The 21,447-nt window shown below is 35.4% G+C and overlaps 1 long non-coding RNA gene across 1 annotated transcript; it reads right to left on the bottom strand.

The window, feature by feature from the left end:
• Nucleotides 1-1,323: 1,323 nt before the first annotated feature.
• On the bottom strand, nucleotides 1,324-1,745 carry LOC149235243 (uncharacterized). Its single transcript, XR_016268271.1, has 2 exons — nucleotides 1,681-1,745; nucleotides 1,324-1,374 (listed from the first exon to the last, which is right to left on the bottom strand). It is a non-coding gene; the product is annotated as an uncharacterized LOC149235243 (long non-coding RNA).
• Between the last annotated feature and the right edge of the window lie 19,702 nt (nucleotides 1,746-21,447).

The following is a 21,447-nucleotide window of genomic DNA, read 5'->3' as shown; positions in this document are numbered from 1 at the left end:
TGTAAAGACTCTATTTCTTTTGGTAATACAATATTGGCTTCTGCTACTCAAGAATCATAGAGATTTCAATGTATGAATTCCTCTTGTTGTCTTTTTGTGTTGTATACAGTATTATGAGTCTTTGATTACTTAGAAATCACTTGCAGTGTTCTAATTTTCTTCATATACTCATAGACTGTCCTTTTGTGTTTGCTGTACTCTATCTATATTGAAATCTGAATGCCTTGATTTTATTGCAAAGCCAATTCACTGTTAATGCTAAATGACATATGACTCCATGAGCCCAATGGATGCTTGTTAATTTAGATTTTACCAGCTTCATTCCTATTTGTTTCATAAAGATTTAGCCATCTCAATCATAAGCACAAACCTTAAATCCTTTGAGAGAGCCCTCTCAGGATAAGGAGGCTAAGCCTTAGCTAAAAGATTGGTTTGAAACAGTTACTTGAAGTCTTCCTGGTCTGCAGCCTTCCAGGCCCTGATTTTGAGATAACAAAAGGAACACCAACATAATAAACATATAATTTCACGAGTAAATATCATGATAAGAGAAATAAAATTGAAGAATCTGACTCACATAATTCCCTAGATTTCTCAACAAAGGAGAGGTATTGGACCTCATTTGAGTCACACAAGTAATTTGGTCTTTCAAAAAGTATGAGGAAAATTCATAGAGAGAAAGAGGTGAAAGATAGTGAGGAAAGAAAGAAGGTCTATTTATTTGGCTTGTGCATCAATTATTTGTTTGGAAATCTCGAATGTATGGTAAGAAAGCTATCTCTACTCATATTTTGAGGTGGAGAAGAGTAGCATGCCGAGTTATAGAGAGGAATTGTGGTTTGGGTGGTTGGCCTATCACTTGGTGAGTTGTCTTGATCAAAGCTCTTGGAAATCTTGCTTCAATTTCTATAAGAAGAGAAGTTTTTGGGTTTTTCCCCTGTGGAGGGGTTTTTCCCTTGTGGAGTGGTTTTCCCCTATGGAGGAGTTTTTCCCTAGCCTAGAGCATATTTTTGGTGTTCTTGTTTGCATTGTGATCTTCTTTACTGGCATTGTCTTAACGATGAAAACAAAATAATAATTATGATGATGAACTAACATTATATCACAATAATTTTCAATATAACAAGAGAAAACATTATAAAAGAAACCTTAATTATGTTTTCCCTAGTTTTTCTAAACATCTATGGTCTTGGAAGATTTTCAATGTAGAAATAAAAAATTCCTTGAAATCAAATGCAATGGAAAACTAAATAACACACCTGGTAGCCAAGCGCTTGGTGGGATAAAGTTGAGTAGTACTTTGATAAGTTTTTTTCGCATATTTGACTCCAACTGTAGTTAATATTTCAAATCCCAATATGTGAATGAAAGTACCTACAATATAAAGGAAGGAGGAGAAGTTAGATGTGATACATAATTAATAAAATAGAAAAAAAATCATACCAATGCCTTATGCCCAATTAATAGAGTAAGAGTTTCTCCTACTGCCCTGCATGAAAAATGACAGTTTATGGTCGTCCACTCAAATACAAACATAATTTTCGAAGAAAGACAATTACTACATAAATTTTTTTCGTAGAAACGTTTTTCATTTCTTATAAAACTTTATGTAACTCCCACTTGGCCGAGACATATAACACAAATATCAAACAAATTCTGTTGTCTCACCTAAACCCTTACCATTTTGAGCTATTTGCTTCAGATAGTTGTTCTGCTTCAACATCCAAATTGAAACTAGTTGTCCTACACATATTCATGAGACCAATGAGGAAAACTTAGATTAAATTTAAATAAATATTAAATTTAATTGCATGAATAAATAATAATTAAAAATGCTTGTGTGGATGAATACCTAAATGAGCTCCTCTTGTTTTGAGAATAAATTGTTGGAAGAGTTTAATCTTGGAGCAAACCTCCCTTCACTCCATGAAGAGCAATGAAGTCAACATTAAATGCATTGTTTATGTGTTGGATCAAGGGTGTTTTTCTCCAAGATTGTCCAAATCCTAATTTATTCTCTATTGAACAGGGCCAACCACGTGAAGGTGGAAGATCTTATGGCCCCTTCCCCTCCCCCCCCCACCCACCCCACCCCAAATCACTCTCGATTCCCCAGTACCCAATATATCTACTATATAGGAAATAGTTGAAATAAAGACATTAAGATACATAAAATAAATAAATAAATAAATAATAGAAAACATTCATTCATTCATTCGTAAATCTACAAAATATTTCATCTAAATAAATTTTATCATAAAAAATATGTTTACATAATATGAAATAAGGTCATGTACATAAAGAAACATATATAAATTATTCATTAACATATAAAATTCTTTCATTCATTCATTAATCATAGACACAAAATACTTCATCTCAAAAAAAATTATCATCAGATCCTTTGCCTCATCAGAACTTTTGACTTAAGTAACGTTACAAAAACAACGAATTCCAATATTCCCTTGGCCCCTTTGGCTTTAGCCCCTTCCCGCATTTCTTTACATAGGACCGAGGGTTGTGACCATCAGCTTAGCCCTTGAGGTGCTAAGGCATTTAGGCTCCTGCCGGGGGCGATTTTCCTTTATAAACTTATTAGCGCTTAAGCTCTTTAAGTCTTCATAACCATGTGCTAGCCCCTCTATCGGAGCTCCCTCTATTAGAAATTTTGATGTTTTACATGTTACAAAATGAAAATATCCTTCAACCTCTAACTTGTAAACTTTGATCATGACGTCATTGCTACCACGTGGCACATTGTTAGTGGTGACACGTGTCACCCTGTCTTTCCCCCTTAGGATCCCTCAAAATGCCAATACTACCTACCACGTGTATGTCATATCGCCACGTCATGCTAACATTAGATACCACGTGGCTTTATCATAACCAATTGTATTTTTCCATGTGTCCCCTCTTGAGGAGAGAGAAAAGGGATCATCCTGCTCTGTTTTGTGATGAAAATCCTTTATGCATTCATTTTGGTGTTCCCCGACGATTTAACACTGTTGGCCCTTTTTCCCATCGCAACTTAGCATATCACAACTTTTTCCAATTGTCAATTTGCCTCATGTGTAATTCGTCGATCGCCAAACGCCAATATGCTCTATGCCATGTACCTCATCAACATGGAATTGTTGATTTGACCTTATGTTGAAACGTGCATCGGACCTCTGATCATCGATAATACAGGACTCGCCAATATGTGATCACCGATTTTCCCTTATTCCTTTCCTTTGATATATGATCATCAGCGTGCCATGAACCTACGATCATCGATATCGCTCTGGACCTCTGATATGCCTCCCTTTGAAAGGCTTCAAACTCTTAAACTTCAACAAGCCATATATTTTGATCTTGAAGTCCATTTTTGGACTTCCACATACCATTGGAAATCTTGTTCAGAGCACTTTCCAATGGAGAGGGTCTAATGTAGACTTTGAGTCCTTCTTCTTCTTGGAAAATGGATTCAAACCTATCTACTCATTTTCCCTTTGGATAGCTAAAATCACACCCATCATGATGATCCTCTACCTAAAACCTACAACCACCATAGGAATCCTTATAAACCATGCACTGCAACACACATTCTTGCCAATCTGGATTACATTAGTGCCAACATTGACTCATGACAGGACACTCATGACAACTCATAGATGGCCCCTTAGGGACCTTACAATTTAGATCAAGACTACTAGACCCCTTTTCACACATATTTTCAATGACTTGAGAAATTTGAGACCTTAGAACAAAGATAATTTAGACTATAATACATGGTGAATTTATAGGCCAAAATTTACAAGCGGATTCCCAAAATAAATAATTGGACACATAAAATTTGATTACCTATATTATAGGACCCTAACAGTGGCTCCAATGGGGATGAAATCTCCCTGCGAGGTGTCAATAACCTCAGCTCAAGTGCCTTGTACTCATTCCTAACATGTGAACTGCAACATGTTCCAATCTTGAACTCAAATTAAACCCACTTTAGAAAACAAAACTCTAAAACTAACATCCTTTGTATAAACTGGGATCATAATGCCAAATTGAAACCTGATTGCAATTCAGACTATATACTGCAAACTAAAATTTGAACAATACGGCTGAAAAATATGCTCAGAATGTTGAGCTTATTCACACTCCTACGTACTTTAGGCTATTGATACCCCTGAAAAACTAAGTAATAGAAAAATTCCAGAACAAGAAATCAAGTAGATGCATACTTGATGTGATTCTCGGACTGTGTTTCAAAAAAATGGAAAATAGAAAATGTAAGTGCAATGACAGTTGATTATAGACTTTTCTTTCACAGTAGAAACATAATCGGAACTCTGTAGTGAACAATTCCTCCATATGGATAGTTATGGGATCAAAGAAAACATATTTCATTTGTTGATCATCCAGAAGTTTTGTAATTTGTTTATCAAAATGAGACTGCTAACATGTGTTGTTTAGATCAGAACCTGGTTTCAACTGTAAAAGATCCTTAAAAAATTGATTTTGATCTTGAAAATTATAAGACTGAAGTTGAACATTTAATATCTGAATGTCCTTCTCATGTTTGTCAGTAAACTCTTCTAAAAAGTTGGCTTTAGCTTCAAAGATAGATTTGCATGCCCTCAAATAGAGAAGCAGTAAATTGGAGAAATATTCCTCCATTTGATCATCATCACACTCATCCCATTATTCTTTGAAAATTTCAATAGAAATAGGGTCTACCACAAACCAAGTCATTTTGTTTGAAAAGAAACCGGATGAGCAGTTTAAGCTCTGAATGTTTCGGCTAGCGGAGTCACCATGAGAATTCTACAATCTGGATTCTTTGATAATAGAGTCACCCAGTGAATGATTCAGCCTTCATATATTTCTGACTGTTGTGCACCATCAATAGTCAAAATTGAGACTTGATAGTCTTTCCTAGGGAAGACGAAACCTTCCATCCCTAGTGTGGTTGCTAGAATGTTATCACTTTGTATTTTTCCTAGGCTGAGGAATAAAACTACAAAGGTAACCACAAAAACCACTTTTAAAGCTAGGATCTAGCCCTTCCAAATTTACAGAGGGATATCTCTATATGATCTAGATTTCTGCTTCAGATTTTAGGCTATTTATTTGAGTTCGAGATGGGTTTTTCAAAATTTTAGCTAAAAGATGCAAGAAAAGTCAATTGGGAATGGAGTCATAAAGTTTTGAGTAATCAATTATAAAATGACAGAGTGGCTGTAACAGGGAAGGTTAGGCAAACTCTTGGATCTTATAGAGTGTTTGTGGTGCGAATAGGATGAATATGATTTAATATTAATTTAAATATAGATCATATATATAGATGAATTCTATACTTAAATCTCATAAAGAAAACATTGACATGGATAACAAGCCAGAGCGGAGCATACTTGAGCAAATTCGACCCTTAATATTCTTGCAACAATAAAGAGGGAAAAACATATAGCAATTTTACATAAGAAAACACATCACCAATTACTTGACATGGGAATCCTGGAAAAAATCTCTTTGTATTTCTATAAATTGATCACTTTGAGTACAATCCACGACTTACATCAATGTACAACTCTTTTCATCATACAAGTTCCAACCTCGTTTACATCTTCAGAAATTGTTTATATAGTGATTTACATAATATTTTTACAAAATAATAGTCATTACTTAATTACAGAAATAGAGATATTTTAAGTATCTCTCAATTTCATGTATGAAAAAATAAACTTAAAATATATTATGTATGTCCTAGAACAAATATAGGAAAATATGCTTACGTTCAAGCAAAAGAAATATTTGTTCAACTACTTCCCTTGAAAGTAGAACATGTCCCTAACTGAAGTTTTAGCATTTATGTTATTATAACAAATCCCTCTGTAATAATTCATCAAAATTTCTCCTTCACTCTTCTCAATTCTGTTGGAAAATCCTTAGCCTCTAAATCTGGAAATCAATTCAATATTTCTGATCCTTTGCCTTTAAATCTAGAGTGACCGTAGTTGTTTTTCGCACAAATTTCAACTTTCAATTTCAAATAACCATTCCCCTCTTTCCTGCGATTTCAACAACTATTGACCCATTCATCTTCTAACACTTCCACACATTGTACTATCGGGGTGCTATATGCCTTGTAATATAGCCATAATGCCTTTTCAGAGCCTTTGCCTCATCAGAACCTTTGACTTAAGTAACGTTACAATAACAATGAATTCTAATATTCCTTGGCCCCTTTGGTTTTATCCCCTTCCCACATTTCTTTACATAGGACTGAGGCTTGTAACCATTGGCTTAGCACTTGAGGTGCTAAGTCTTTTAGGCTCCTATCGTGGACGATTTTCCTTTATAAATTGATTAGTTCATAAGCTCTTTAAGTCTTCATAACCACATGCTAGCCGCTTTATCGGATCTCCCTCTATTGGAGTGTCACATGTTACAAAACACCGATATCCTTCAACCTCCGACTTGTCAACTCCATTCATGATGTCATTATTGCCACGTGGAAAAACTTGTGAGTGGTGACACATGTCACCCTGTTTTCCCCCTTAGGAACCCTCAAAACGCCGAAAATTCCTGCCACGTGCCTATCGTACTAGAACATCATGATGGCGTCAGCTACCACGTGGCTTTATCGGAACCAATTGTTTTATGCCTTGTGTCCCTTCTGGAGGAGAAAGAAAAGGGCCCATCCTGCTCTACTTTGTGATGAAAATCCTTTGTAAATTTGTTTTGGTGTTCCCCGATGGTTTAACACTATCGAACCTTTTTCATATTGTAACTTCACATATTGCAACCTTTTTCAATTACCAATTTGCCTCATTTGCAATTTGTTGATTTCCAAAAGTCGATATTCTCTTTGCCATGTACCTCACTGACATGCGATCGTAGAATTGACCTTATGTTGTGATGTATGCCGAACTTTCGATCATCAATCACCAATAATACAGGACCTGCCAATATGTGATCGCTAATTTTCCCTTGTGCCTTTCCTCCAATATGTGATCGTCGGTTGTCAATATTGCTCTGGACCTCCGATATGCCTCCCTTTGAAAGGCTTCAAACTCTTAAACTTCAACAGGCCATATCTTTTGATCCAAAAGTCCATTTTTGGACTTACACATACCATTGGAAATCGCATTTAGATCACTTTCCAATGGAGAGGGTATGATGTAGAATTTGAGTCATTTTTCTACTTGGAAAATGGTTGCAAACCTCTCTTCTCATTTTCTCTTTAGATAATTGAAATCACACCTTCATGATGATCCTCTACATGAAACCTGCAGCTACCATAGGAATCCTTCTAAACCATGCACTGCAGCACACATTCTTGTTATTCTGGTTAACATCAGTGCCAACATTCACTCATGACAACTCACAGATGGTCCCTTAGGGATCTTACAATTCATATCAATACTACTGCACGCCTTTTGAGACACATATTTTCAATGACTTGAGAATTTTGAGACCTTACTACAAAGATAATTTAGACTGTAATACATGGTGAATTTATAGGCTAAACTTTACAAGAAGATTCCCAAAATAAATAAATGGACAAACAGACTCTAATTACCTATATTATAGGACCCTAACAACCTAGAAAGAGTTTGTAATTATCGACTTGCTTATCACAAATAACCATGCTAAGAAGTGTCTCCATTTGGCGATGATGAATGATTGAGTGAAGAAAATGGAGTTGTCTATTTCTAAATGTTCCAGGTTATGGTACCCATTTGAGGCTACCTCTGCTTATCTAAGAATCTAAGAAATCCTAGTGGTCACCAAATTCCTTGGCTTCCAACTTCATAATTTCATTTTTGACCTCCAAAGGAGTAGCCTCAAATATTTTTTCAACTAATTCCCAGTCAAATAGTCACCTATGCCTGGAGGAGGATGCCCCTATCGCTCCTCCCCGTTGGGAAAGTAGTCTTTCTCGTGAAACCATGTATAACCTACAAAAATAATAACTAACCACTCCTACTGATTAGCGGGATAGGATCCCAACAATATCATAGAAGGAATTCCATTCTACCAAAACTTTGAACCGTAAATTGACTGCAATAAAAGGGTGGGAAGTGAAAGGTTGGTAGGTTGAGGGAGGCCTATGAGACACCCTTCAACGTGACTGAACCAAACTTATGGCTCTATGAATATACAAGGGTTGCGGGTGACGAGACCTAGGTTTATAACCAAATCAAGAAAGTACTGAATATCAAACCCCACAAACATGCACTAGGCAGTTGAAAGGTCTCATAAACCTAGGTTTATATCCAGATGTCAATTATATGTCACATAAAAAGGCCAAAATTGTCATTAAAAAATCGATGCTTAGAAATCAGTTTTGCAATGCTACAAATCATCAGATATCCGACGACCCGATTGTCGAATATCTGGTAGGTCTCACACCAGTCTGTAGTTGAATATTCGACACATAGTTTTTTTTTTCCAATGAGGGAAACCGACGTTTAGGCAACAGGAAATTAATGACGTAGCTAAATTGTGTGACATAAATGTTATCGCTCCGACGCCTGCAGAGCCATGGTGAAGCATTGGATATGCGACAGATGAGAGTTCTGCCGACGTGTGTGTTAAACTACCAACACTTTTGTTTGTTGTTTCTTACGTTGAGTATCTGACATGTACTTTGACCGAAAGGTGTCCAATATTCGATGTCTTACCTCTTCCATCGAATAGTTGATGGAAGCCTACATTTAAAAAAAAAAAAGTCTATTCATCATACCATGCACCAACCCCAATTAGTGAATTCCAAATTTTATGAGGAAGATAGTTCACATATGCAAACCCAATGTGAATGAATTCTCTAAATCATTATTTTCCCATAACAAAACATCTATCAGAATTCCTCTCCCTCCTATAGAATTTTGATATTACAAGATAATGGAAACTAAAAAATTGGGTACTACAAGGTCATTTCCAACACTAACACCAATACACCTCATATCATGAAACCATGTTATAAGTCAATTTGGTCATCTATCAATAAGTTGTTGAACTACTCACAACTCATGTTCCTTGACTAGATTTCATGTTTGTGGTTGCACTACATTTTTTCATATTGATCTATAGGAGGGTGTATAAATGTTTACATATAGAGAAAGGAGAATTCACCACAATATTTTTAGGAAGCATACAATGAAATAGAAAATTTGTGTACTCATTTCTTGTTAACCATTCCAATAGAAGACTCCTCTCAACTGAATAGAATATTCTAATGAATCTCTTTGATCCAATTATTCTAAAAGAGAAGGGAATTCACTTATATCTATAATTGGGATTTTCCTTTCAAAATAAGTTTTTGACCTCAATCATCTATAAGATCCCTCAACATTGAAACCTTTGTATAGAATTATATAAAAAATGATTATGAAATGGGGGAGACCTTTAATCATAGGGAACACACTGATCCCTCTGGGATCTGCTAACACCTCACGGTGGTGGAAATTTTGTAAAGATACCACGAATAGATTATTTTTACAAATTATGAGGATATAAGCCTTGGATAACTCCTCTAGTGAATGGAAGGCCTAGTGCTTTCTTTGATCTCTCTAGAAGCCTTAGGTAAGGGTTCCCATTTTCTCCTTCACCTTATGCAGTCATGGTAGACTCCTTGAGTAGAAGCCTGGAAAAGGAAAGAATAATTGGGAATATTCTGGGACTAGAAATCAATCATGAAGTAAAAACAATAAACTATGCCCAGTTCCTAGATTACACCTTATTTCTAGGAGGAGCCTCTGCCCCTATGGTAGTTCGTTTAAGGTGTTAGAAAAATATTGTAAAGCCTTAAGGAGTCTAATAAATGTGGATAAAAGCATGATTTACAGTTGGAACACCGACAATAGAATTTTGGCCCAAATAACATACAAACTAGGGTTTTAGCTGACTTATGATTGGGATTCCTTCATATATCTTGGTATTCCCATATTAGCTAAAAAAGAAAAGAAATAATATTGGACAAAGATAGAGAAAAAAAAATGGAAAACGAGATCTTGAAATGGGAGGAAAGATGGCTTAATCTTGTTGGAATGTGCATTATCATCCAATATGTTATGTCCTCCCTCCCTATCTTCCTCCTCTCGACAATTTTGGCTCCTGCTAGGGTGATTAAAAAATTGGGAAGAAAAATTAGCCATTTTCTGTGGCAAGGAGGAATAGATAGCCAAGGGAAATTCCACTTGAAAAGATGGGAAAAAAGTAAAACACCAATCTCTCAAGTAGGTCTAAAAATCTGTGATTTATCTTTATCCAATAAAGCCTTGGGAGGAAAAGGCATGTAGAGAATTATAGAAGTCCAATAAGCATGGTGGAAATAAGAAATTGTAAAAAAATACATGGGACATAGCAAGCTCAAAAGCATAGATAAGTCGACACTAAGTTCCAAGGGAACCAATATATAGGAAAATTGTAAGAAGTCCCATGGCCTCATCCTTGCTTTAACAGTAGGATTAGGGGAAGCCACAAATAACGAAGCCAAGATGTCATTATTGTGTGAAGGCTTGATCTTCCTGGCATAAAAAACTAAGGAGGAAGTTGGGGTCATTGGAGACTCATAGGTGATCACAGAAAACTGTGGAAAGCCTCATATTTCCTCAATGCCAAACTTGACCACCTCCTCGAAAAGGCTAGAAGCATGAGCTCAAAATTCAAGAGAGTCCAATGGTTCCACGTTACAAGAATTTGAATAAGGTAGCGGATGAGAAGGCAAACATAGGAACTGAGTTGACACATGGAAAATGTAAGTTAATTCCTTACTTTAGTCCTCTAGAACAAGTTCAAGGATTGTTTTCAATCTCGAGGAGAGAGACGAAATCGAATGTCAGCTAGAGGTACCAATGTAAAACACCAAGATAGCTCTTTTATTGGGTTGTAAGGGAGTCTCATTAAAAAAATGTGAGAATCTGAGGATAATGATCTATGGAATGTCTTGTACTGGATGGAAAAGATGTGACACTGACCACTAGGCTAAGTGGTCACTAATGACAATGATGATGAAATTAAATACATTTGTAACCCTATCTAAACCATTATGGCTCCACCCTAGGAGGTCCCTTTTTATAATTCATGCAGGAAAAATAGTTGTATTAACAAAAGTATGGAGGAAGATGGTGGAAAGGCATTAGGACTATTGTATCAAGAATGAGCTTCGTCGACTAAGAGAAATGTGCAGGACTTGCAACAAGGTGAGGAATCGACATGGCTCCAGATTTGGAAGAATGGTCAAGTTTTCTGCCAAGAAAGTTGAAAGGGAAAGGAGGAGGTTTGAAAGTTGAAACAAAGACTAGGAGAGCTTGAGAACATGCTGAAATTGGAAATGAAAAAAACTTTCGATCTGAACATGAAGGTTGAACATATGGATGAAACGGTAGCTAGAATCCAACTCCATGACAATATAGATCATAAATTACCGATCAGAAAAGGAGTTTGGTTAATCAATCTAGATGAACGGTCACGAATTGAAGGGGAATTCAGGGCCTCCGATCATTGGGAATTTTGAATGTGGCAATTCCAATTTTGGAGGTTAGGGGAGCTTTATCTGAGATTCCTTTGGGTCTTAGCTTTTTTTTGGATAGAACTTTTGGATCTTTTTGTATACATGAACATTTCTATACAAAAGCGAAAAAAAGAACTATGTATTTATGGCTTGTATAATTGCAATGGTATTTTCATAGCACAAGAGGTCACGCTGCAAAACTATAGTGGTTGGAGGTACTTCTTGGGTTGGCAGCCAAAAACTTCTACCCTCTGTTTTTTAATTAAAAAAAATTCTAGATATTGTCACATATAGGTAAGATAATTAGACACATGGTTTTTAAATGAATATGACTACCTTTCCTAATCATCAAGTGATTACAGAGGAAGGATGTTTTAACATAACACTTGGAATTATCATTACAAAAAAAATAACCATCTATCATACAATATGCTAACTGGCACAATTCTTGAGAGCTTTGGGAATCTAGGGTTGCAATTAGAGTTATAATCACAGGTCTCATATTCCCTCTTTGTGTGACTTTCTTTTGAGAAAGAGGACATGTAATAGCAATAATCATAAACTTCAGTATGTAATGATAAAATATATTATTCTAGTAGATGTTGAGGGCTAAAGGGCCTTCTATAGGTGTATGGTGTTCTTCGACTTGAAAGAAAATTGGATTAATGTTATCAAACTGAAGGTGTTTTTCATATGTGTGTCTATATATACATGTGACTGAGAATATGTGGTCAGGGAAAACAAGAGTTATGATTAGGTCCGACATAAACTCATTTTAAATCTAATTTTAATGGTGACGTAGCTAGGGAATTTTCCATGAATTTTCAAAAAAATGGAAAAAATAGATATGTGATTGTTGGTAAGGGGCTTAAATTTTTTGTGACTAAAGGCATTATTATTAAGGTATCTCGGATGAGGTAGCATATCATATTTTTAAAATACATCTCTTATGAAGGAAGCTAAGTATATTTTATGTTTATCAATTCAAACTCCTATACCAACTAGACACCATCCACACTTATAACTTGTAGAGACCATAAATGTGTCATGCTTCCTCCTACAATCCATAAATGGAATGATTTCCATGGAAAAAAAGGGGTAAACATGAGTTTTTATCCCATCATGGGATCATTCAACTATTGGTTTTCCATACTTTGGATAAGTTGGAGAACATTTTCTTTTGGATTGATTCTAGAGATATGGATAGGAAATAATTCTTGGAGAACCAAGAGGAAATGAAGAATAAGGATATTACAAAAACTGGAAATAATAAATTCAAAAGTCTAGGGCATTGTAAACATAAGGCAAAGAAAAGTATCAAAGTAGAAAACTCATATAAGGAATTTGCAACCACCCTAATCAAGTCAAGGAAAGCTACATAACTCAAAAGGAGCACACCAATCATAGATTTTAGACCCTTGGGTCTAGGAAAGGAAGAGAACAAGATAAAAAGGGATATTGGGATAAATGGAACCACCTTTCACAATAGTGTTGCAAATTGAAGACTCGCCCTACCCTACAAATTAACTTCAATAAACCAAGAAACACCTAAACTAGCACAAGCATCCCCTTATAAGCATAAGTATACTAGAAATTGCACCAAGAGGTGCAAAAGATTGTCAATCGTAGAAGTGGGAGTGGAAAGGTGGAAAAAAATAGATCAGTACATTAAAAGGAAAATTGTAAAAGGAAATATAGGTCTTCCTCAAATTAACAAGTCAAAACGTATACCAACCTTTATGCCACTTGTATCTAATGTTGCATTGTGGACAAGACTGATTTCCATCTTTCCACTAATATTCATAGCCAAGCCTACATATTGGAAGTTCACACTCATTGCAAGCTACAAAGAGAACCCCATATGTTACTAAGCCAACATCATATCCACATATTTGGAAAACATGGCTACTTATGTATTGTGGAGGGTTAGGCTAGCATAATTGAATAAAATATCCACATAAGAACTTGTAAAATAACATAATCCATTAAATGAAAAACAGAGCATTGTCAACAATTTTTAAAAAGGCATGAAAGTATATAGACTAATAATCCATACAAAATGCAATCTAGAATTGCAGGTAATACCTCTTAAATGACAAATAATGAGAAACAATACCTGACATTTCCTGAAGAGAAATAAAGTGTTCCAATTACAGTTGGAAATCCAAAACATAATATAGTTTTTAACTACAATATATAGGAATTAGTCAATTTGAATAGATATTTGTTTCACATTTGTATATTTAATACATCACACCCATTTTCTAAATCTCTAAATTACATTCTGCAATATTCATTTCAAAGAGCACCACTCAACTCAGGTTATTCTTTAGAAACAATTCTTGCTCCACCAAACATCGAGACAATAAAGCCATCTTAAAAATATTAAACCCAGTTTGGATGTGCTTTGTAATTACTTCAACATAGATTTCAATGTACTGAAAATGTCCCCTTCTAGCCGTGGAAAATATTTAATGGAAAATATAACTCAGACCTTAAAAAAGAAAGAAAAGTCAGAATGGCTCAAATTCAGAGTAGAAAATAATTGTCGTAATACATGGGAAAAAAGTTAAAATTCTCCAACTCCAAAGAAAGGGACAAGACAAAGTCCCTTTTACTAAAAAAAATCTCAGTGAATATAAACAACATTGCATGATAAACAAAATTTACAAAATTTATTGACTTATTAAAGCATGGGTTTCATGCCTAGGTAAATGGTTAATAGGTAAAGCCTCCATTGTAGGCTTCTAAGATTTTTGTTGAGTCAAAGTCAAAGTCATTTTTATATGAGACCCTCCTTGGGCTCCTTAAGGTCAAAAAAGGAAAAATGTTTTTATGTCTAAATATCTCCTCCACCCAATCAATGCCTTTTCCCAAAAGGATTACCATTCATCCTTCATAGTTGGCCTCCAAATAGAAAATAATCAAGTCATACTTTATTACATGCCTCCAAGTCGGGTTCAAGTCAAATTGTTCATGTCAGTTCAAATGCAATGTGAACAATAAGTATAAATAGCCTACTATTTCAGCATTTGAAGGAGAAAAGTGAAGCATTTATTCAAGAAGAGAAACTATTACAGGACCGACAAATGGAGAGGAAGTCGATAATATTAAAAGACTACTATAGAAAGGAAGCCGAAAATGTTAATTGCAAAAACAATTATTTGGAGGCCAAAGTTCCTTGTTGCAGAGATGAATACAGAAAGGGCTAAGACTATTGTAGAAGGAAGGCCTTGATTTCTAAAGCAGGAAGGTTGAGATTTCCGAAGTAGGAGGTTTGATACTATTATAGAAGGAGGGTCGAAATTTTGAATTTGAAATAGGAGGAGCCAAGAACCATAATTGTAGAGACAATTGCAGGAGGAACTAGTGAGGTTGTTGGAATAATTTTATGTCTTTAGTCAAAGGGTCAAGTGTGTCTCAACCTAATTTAATCTACTAGAGAGAGTTGACTGGGTTTTCTTCTTCATAGGGGTTTTTCTCTGACTGTGTGCCTACATCTTTTGTTCTTGACTTTGTGATCTTCATGTTGGAATTTATTTGATGAAAGGAACACCAACATAATAAACATATAATTTCGTGAGTAAATATCATGATAAGAGAAATAAAATTGAAGAATCTGACTCACATAATTCCCTATATTTCTCAACAAAGGAGAGGTATTGGACCTCATTTGAGTCACACAAGTAATTTGGTCTTTCAAAAAGTATGAGGAAAATTCATAGAGAGAAAGAGGTGAAAGATAGTGAGGAAAGAAAGAAGGTCTATTTATTTGGCTTGTGCATCAATTCTTTGTTTGGAAATCTCGAATGTATGGTGAGAAATCTATCTCTACTCATATTTTGAGGTGGAGACGAGTAGCATGCTAAGTTATAGAGAGGAATTGTGGTTTGGGTGGCTGGCCTATCACTTGATGAGTTGTCTTGATCAAAGCTCTTGGGAATCTTGCTTCAATTTCTATAAGAAGAGAAGTTTTTGGGTTTTTCCCCTGTGGAGGGGTTTTTCCCTTGTGGAATGGTTTTTCCCCTATGGAGGATTTTTTCCTAGCCTGGAGCATATTTCTGATGTTCTTGTTTGCTTTGTGATCTTCTTTACTGGCATTGTCTTAATGATGAAAGCAAAATAACAATTATGATGATGAACTAACATTATATCACAAAAATTTTCAATATAACAAGAGAAAACATTATAAAAGAAACCTTAATTATGTTTTCCCTAGTTTTTCTAAACATCTATGGTCTTGGAAGATTTTCAATGTAGAAATAAAAAATTCCTTGAAATCAAATGCAATGCAAAATTAAATAACACACCTAGTAGCGAAGCGCTTGGTGGGATAAGTTGAGTAGTACTTCAATAAATTTTTTTCGCATATATGACTCCAACTGTAGTTAATATTTCAAATCCCAATATGTGAATGAAAATACCTACAATATAAAGGAAGGAGGAGAAGTTAGACCTGATAAATAATTAATAAAATAGAAGAAAAATCATACCAATGTCTTATGCCCAATTAATAGATTACGAGTTTCTCCTACTGCGATGCATGAAAAATGACAGTTTATGGTCGTCCACTCAAATATAAACATAATTTTCAAAGAAAGACAATTAATACATAAAAAATTTTCGTAGAGAAGTTTTTCATTTCTTATAAAACTTTATGTAACTCCCACTTGGCCAAGACATATAACACAAATATCAAACAAATTTTGTTGTCTCACCTAAACCCTTACCATTTTGAGCTATTTGCTTCAGATAGTTGTTCTACTTCAACATCTAAATTGAAACTAGTTGTCCTACACATATTCATGAGACCAATGAGGAAAACTTAGATTAAATTTAAATAAATATTAAATTTAATTGCATGAATAAATAATAATTAAAAATAATTGTGTGGACGAATACCTAAATGAGCAACTCTTGTTTTGAGAATAAATTGTTGGAGTAGTTTAATCTTGGAGCAAACCTCCCTTCACTACATGAAGAAGCAACGAAGTCAACATTAAATTTATTGTTTATGCGTTGGATCAAGGGTGTTTTTCTCCAAGATTATCCAAATCCTAATTTACTCTCTATTTAACAAGGCCAGCCACGTGAAGGTGGAAGATCTTATGGCCCCTTCCCCTCCCCCCCCCCCCCCCCCCCACCCCACCCCACATTACTCTCGATTCCCCAATACCCAATATATCTACTATATAGGAAATAGTTGAAATAAAGACATTAAGATACATATAAATAAATAAATAAATAAATAAAAATAGAAAACATTCATTCATTCATTCGTAAATCTACAAAATATTTCATCTAAATAAATTTTATCATAAAAAATATGTTTACTTAATATGAAATAAGGTCATGTACATAAAGAAACATATATAAATTATTCATTAACATATAACATTCTCTCATTCATTCATTAATCATAGACACAAAATACTTCATCTCAAAAAAAATTATCATCGAAAATATGTTTTCATAGTATGATACGTGACGTTTTCATAACTGAAATGGGCATCATTTGGATGAGAACCATGATGAGGTGAATATGGAAACAACAAGTATGTTATGAATAGTGTGATATGTACTATGTTAGCATAATGAATTGGTCCCTATGTTATGGATATAGGTGAAATCATAGGTCATAACCGTTGTAACATGGGTCTCTAAATTGATACTTGTATTGCACACTTTGTAATGATCATTTCTCTATTCCATGATAGTTATGGGATTACTAGTAGAACTATAGCTGTTATTTCTCTTATTGTGTTATGTATTTCACTGATGAGATTGAGATCCAAGTTGATTACGATCAAATAAGGGGAAATAGACATTACTCATATAAGGAATAGGCTATCATACTAATCAATCATAACCAATGCAATTACTTCACCTTATATAAGAGGTGTGGGCTTACAGATCAAACATCAATGTGATTACATGTATCATACATAATTACATAAGTAACAAGAAGCTAATAACAAGCACAATGATTACATATAGGATTGGTATTTAATATGAAGAGCTCACCTATTCATGTAAGGTTCTTAAATTTAACAACATGAGAAATTAGGTGGAATAAGACTATGATGACAACATATCAATGGGGTATTATAGTTATAAGGTAACACACTAAACAATGGTGATCATGCTAAGTATGATGATGTGACTAAACAGATAAAGATTTTGTAATTCAACTCAATACTTCAAGCCATTATGCAGCTCTACTTGTTTATAAGGAAACATCTGAGAGAATAATATTTTTCCATCCTCATATATTCCAATGAAGGAAACTATATATTTACCAATATTAATCTTCATGCCAGTGGAAGAACAATAAAGATCTATTATTTTATTTAGTTTTTTTACATCCCTCTGCACCCATCACAGAAAAGTAAGATGTCATCTACAAAAATCAAATGAGATGTAAACATACTCCTACCAATCACAATGCCCTTGAATAAACCTGCTCTTTTAGACTCTGCTAAAGCCCTACTAAAAGCCACTGTCAAAAGAAGAGCTTACTATCAAAATTCAAGGTCAACATCTTGGTTTGATTGATAGTAGAAAGGCTCAAAAAATAGATTGATCATCTCCATAAGAAAAGATACAATAATAATCAACAAATTCCCATGATTCAAACCGAAAGTATCTACTTTAAAACCTCCATGGAGGAAAGCCTAGGTCAGTAGAAGAAATAGAAATGAATTTCCCTACTCCATAAAATACATCGATTTATCATATCTACAATAGAATTTATAGTTCAATAGGAATTTTTATTTAGGTGTATTTATCTACAAACATCATCATCATGGCATCAAGACCTGCAAATAAAAATAATATTTCAATCCAATCAAGAAAGCAAAAAACAATAACACAATACTTGATATGTTCTAACACTCAAATGGCATCCATCAACTATCGCATAGTCTCGGTTGACTTCTGGGTCAGACACTCAATTGACTCAACTGCTCATTCGACCACTGTCGACACCTCTCTGTTATAGACATTTTTGGGCCCTACAACCCCAAGCATGAAATGTCCATAAACCAAGGACTCCTAAGTCCCTAAAAGTGTTGTTCTAACCCCTAAAGGAACAAGGTCAACAGATTACAGCTTCTCCCAAAAGTTCTCCATGAGAAACTGCTCAGAATTGGTCAAAACAGGATCATTGCAGCTGCTCCACTGGCTAAGTGCGTTGCTCTCACCTAAATACACTATGTGGGTGCGTTTCATTTCAAAAATCCCTTATGTGGGGTGCAATGGGCGAGAAATGACAAATGGCAGTGTCATTCCGCAAGGTGGAGAGGCAATGGAAGCTTCCAGAATCTTCTCCTGTGACACTTGCCTCACTGAATTCGACTAAGGATGAGTAAGAGACCATCAGTCTCCAAGTGGAAGCAAGAACTATCAGAGAGAAGTCACTAATCAAATCACAAGCTGACTCATCCCCCTTATAGATATCTATATATGGATCCCTCATCCTAGAGATCTAGAGGCTGGAATTTTGCATATTGTAAGGAATTGTTGTTGGTTTCTTGAGACGAACATCAGATTGTTGGGTGATCTAAGCTTTGTATGAGGTGAAGAGGGGCTTCCTTGCTGAGAGGTTGATGCTGGGTCAGAACAACTAGTTGTAACTCCTCTTGGCTCTTTCTTGTTTATCAATAAAAGCTATTCAAGTTTTCCTCCATGCTCTTGTGTCATTGATGTTTGCTGCATTTGTATGGTCAATTTACATCTGATCCTAGATTGTTTATGATTATAGATCCATGTCTTTATATAGTGCTATGCTACTGTGATCTTACAGGTACTTTGTGAAGCTGGGTGTGCAAGGGAACAAGTAGCGAAAGACTATCAAGGAAGAGAGGAATCAAATCAAGAGATTAGCGCAAGACAGAGGTTGGTCTTTCTATTCCTCTCTATATATAATTCATAAAGGAAAAACGAAAGTAGCTTTTTTGTGTTTGTTTCTAAGGCAGCTGTCACACCTTAGTGGGATAGAGCAGTTCTATATAGACACTTTTCCCTGTAACAAAATGGCGACTCCGCTGGGGAGCTAATTAGTTTGTTTGTTTATCATTCTTTGTTGTTTGTTTCATAAACTTACAAGTAGCATTCGAACTGCATTTTCCATAACAAATGCAAAGTAGACAACTACCACTTCAATCCATCTACTGGATCTGTTTATGATTTAAACAAATGATTCACAAACTATCTAATTTCCCTTGTGATAGCTCTTAGATCCTCCTTAGATCTACCCCTGATTGTTGCATTACTGATTGCTTTTTGCTCGGCCAAAACCCAAGAACTGAACTGCAAACTGTGACCCGGAACCCGAACAGAGTCTCATTTCTGGCCCAGCGTAGGTACTGTTCAGAGATTCTGAATTTCAGCGCACTTCCCGAGTGGACAACCTGCGCTGCATTTCAGATTCTTTGTGTTACAAGTGCACTGATCAGACTAGCTCTGTGCAGTTGTGGCTTCTGTGGTTCATTCTTTCCAGTTTTATTCCTGAATTTTGCTGCCTATGATCATTATATGTCCATTTGAAACCCCTTTTCCTTGTTGTTATTCCGCCTCCTTTGTACAAAAGAACTGTAGATGTTTTTTGTGTGTTTGTTGAGTCATTTACAGTTCTCCTTTGCAAAAGTAGTGTAATCATACTGTCGTCCTTTGATTTGAAACTGTCACAAGTGTCGATTTCAATCGTAGGAAATAGTTTGAGTGTTGTTGATGGTTGATTATCCTGTTACTATTGCTTTTGGTCTAAATTTGTAATTTTCTAGTGTCGAGAACAAGTATTCAGTTCAAAATCGTAAAGTGTTGTGATCATCTCGATTTTTTGATTTCGAAAAGAAACTTGTTGATATTTGTCGCTTGAAAAGAAATTCAGATTTGTGCATCAACTTTCTTTTTAGCATTCATATACTAAGAAAGTCGAAAAACAAATACATGCATATGTATTTGCATATAGACAGTCTGATTGGCTTGATTTAGGAAAGTGCATTTAGAGTGTGCTCTTTGCTCTTTGTGAAAAGATTTTGTCTTTCTTTTCCCTAGTAGCTAGGATTTTCATTGCATAAAGGAGATAAAAAGTTTGTTTATCATCTTAGATTGCATTTTAGGAATTACATCTACATCTCATGGTGAACCCGAAAGGAAAACTTCATAAACAAGATCAACTTAAAATAAATTCAATGAATCTAACAAAGCTTTGGAACTTAACGCACAACATTTAGAAGTCTAGGCTAGAGACGTATTCCGGCGTCGTAAAGCCTGGTAATTGTTGCTCTCACTGATGGTTGGGTGATTCCTCCACTTTGAGACGATAAGTGCCAGTACGGACTTGTGCTCCCACGTACCGTCGAGTATATTTTGGGAGACCCCAATAGGCTTAATCCTTTATCCATAGGAAGCCGTGTCTATCGCCCTATCGATCGCAATGCACTGAACACAACATTCGGGAAGATTGACTGCCATACCGTAAAAAGTATTCTACAGTTTTGCGATTGGTTTGGTAATCCCTCTACCTAGATTTCCAGAGCAGTCCCTTTCGTTCCTTTCCAGACTCCTTAACGGAAAAGGTCCATCTGAGCACTTGTCACTTCAGGCTCATTAAAAATCGAAGGAGACTAGAGTCATCTTTTGTTTTTTCTCGACTCTTAAAAATTGAAAAAACAAGTTGTGTCAAAGCGTCTAAAATTTATTTTAAATGGAATACTCATTACCCTTTCCTACGTTGATCTTGGGTTGAGAAAATGGAGTCCACCAACCAAGGAATTCCCTTTGGAGGAAATCCTAGTCCCTTCTCCTCTTGGGGAGATGTTGGTGCACCCCATATGGCCACATTGTCGCTTCCAGGACTGACAATTGGTTTTCCTGTATGGCTCTTCTCAACCTCTGTCGTTCAGAACACCACAACTCCTGAACAATCGAATCAGCAACTAGAC

The sequence above is a fragment of the Pinus tabuliformis genome, chromosome 8 (genome assembly GCF_031772625.1).
Source record: "Pinus tabuliformis cultivar Carrire ecotype Pingquan chromosome 8, CPIR1, whole genome shotgun sequence".
NCBI lineage: Eukaryota > Viridiplantae > Streptophyta > Pinopsida > Pinales > Pinaceae > Pinus > Pinus tabuliformis.
Note: the sequence above shows the minus strand (reverse complement) of the source record. Positions and strands in the feature narration are given on the sequence as shown.